General features: G+C 34.6%; 1 protein-coding gene across 1 annotated transcript in view; it reads right to left on the bottom strand.

The window, feature by feature from the left end:
* The window catches only part of LOC106105715 (elongation of very long chain fatty acids protein 4-like), a 13,620-nt gene extending 12,707 nt beyond the window's left edge, over positions 1-913 (bottom strand). Inside the window, exon 1 of the mRNA XM_013286142.1 lies at positions 801-913. The gene's annotated coding sequence lies outside the window, so the exon portion shown is untranslated. The remainder of the gene's footprint in view (positions 1-800) is intronic.
* Positions 914-1,738: the final 825 nt, after the last annotated feature.

Raw genomic sequence — 1,738 nt, forward strand, 5'->3', positions numbered from 1 at the left:
AGCAATTCCGCGTTTCGTCTGATGAGTGTGCCGGAGGCCTAATTTTAGTCCCTTTCCTTTTCCATCCTTTTCTTAAGAGGAAAGGATGGGAAGGAAAAGTGAATTTAACGGCGAAGGAGACGCATAGGAAGGAGAAATGTCCTCTTTATGTGCGTCTCCTCCTCCGTCAATTAAGGGTAGGCAACGCGTCTGTAATTGCGGATGTCTATAGGCAGCGGTCGCTTTCCATTTCGGTGGATTCAGGTGGCCGCTTGCTCGTTTGCCACCTTATATTATTTAAAAAAAAAGTTTTATCGTTCCGTTTTAATAAAAAATACTCGCCTCTAAATTTATATAGGATAAGAAAACATTAAATAATTCGTTTTTTTTTTATAGTACATTCTCTTGTTGAATTGCAAGCACTCAAGTTACTCAAAAGCATCAAAAGCATTTCCAACCAAAGCGAGCTACGCTTTAAACCTAATAGTGGTACCTATGCATCTCTTGAGAACGCTTAAAATTGTTCGAGGCTTTCATATTTAAACATGGAAATAACCTTTTCCGTTGAAAAAAGTAAAAATATTACAATACTTTCACATTACAGACTCTGAATAAACAAGACGTAATAAATCACGTTTATGATATTAAGTAAAGCTAAAATTAAATGTTTTTTTTTACGTTAACATATCAAAATTTAACATAATTGGTGTTTAAGAACGAAAGATTATTATAGAGTTTTAATAAACAAATTTAGAAGCTTAGGACAATATAAATTTAGCCAAAAATAGTTAAATAACACCAGAATAATTAATGTTTCTCACCGTTAATATAAAATAATAAATAGTCACTTAAGCACTCACTAACTGTAACGTTCAGTAACTTAGACCGGAAGTGGGTGTCGTGGTAGAGGCGGCACACGCGCTGCGCCCGCGACTCTCCGCTCTCAACTGCAATAACTTAATTCGCGGACTCGTCCAAGTTGTGTCAGCTTCAGCAACTAAGGGTGAGTTGCATCAAATCGCTGGTTATCGTAAAAGTTATAATAGGGCTACAAGTGCAAAAACATATTCTCACAGAGGTTTTATGTGTTTTTCGTTTTTACAATGGAAACATTTAAACCTGAATGTCACTAAAGTGTCAAGTTGGTGTCAAGAATGACATTTACGTAAATTAAAATGTTTGGAAATTCATGTTTCGCCGATTATATTTATGTATCATACGCATGGTATTTTATAGTGAAATATACTTTTTGCCCACGAAGATGGAGAAAATGGAAAACTCTTGTGAAAATAAACTAGTTTGGGCCATTATTGAAACTGTATTTACTTTACTACTCAAATATGTAGCAAAAATGAAGCAATAAAATTATACAAATATAAATGCATCTTATTTATTTTCCATATTATAAATTGTCCTGTCAATGCATATTATAAATTGACCTTTTATGGAGGACATTTATTTAAATAAGAGAAAAGGGACAAGCGCTGTTGCTATGGCCTTAGACACTCGAAATTTGTCCAAACTTAATGTTTGGCCAAATTTCGAGTTCCATCTTGGAAATCCATTATTTCCGAGCACACAAGACTTTATTCTTCTGGATTACGTATAGGATAATAGTAGAGATTTTCTTTTTCCATTACTTTTTCCATTATTTGTGCTTTTGAAGATAAGAGCTTGTGACAGTTGACACTACCGAACTGACACTAACCGTAACGCTAACTATAACCGCCCAAAATCGGGCGGTTATGATTAGTGTCAA

This window comes from Papilio polytes, unplaced genomic scaffold, assembly GCF_000836215.1.
Source record: "Papilio polytes unplaced genomic scaffold, Ppol_1.0 DF822733.1, whole genome shotgun sequence".
Taxonomy (NCBI): domain Eukaryota; kingdom Metazoa; phylum Arthropoda; class Insecta; order Lepidoptera; family Papilionidae; genus Papilio; species Papilio polytes.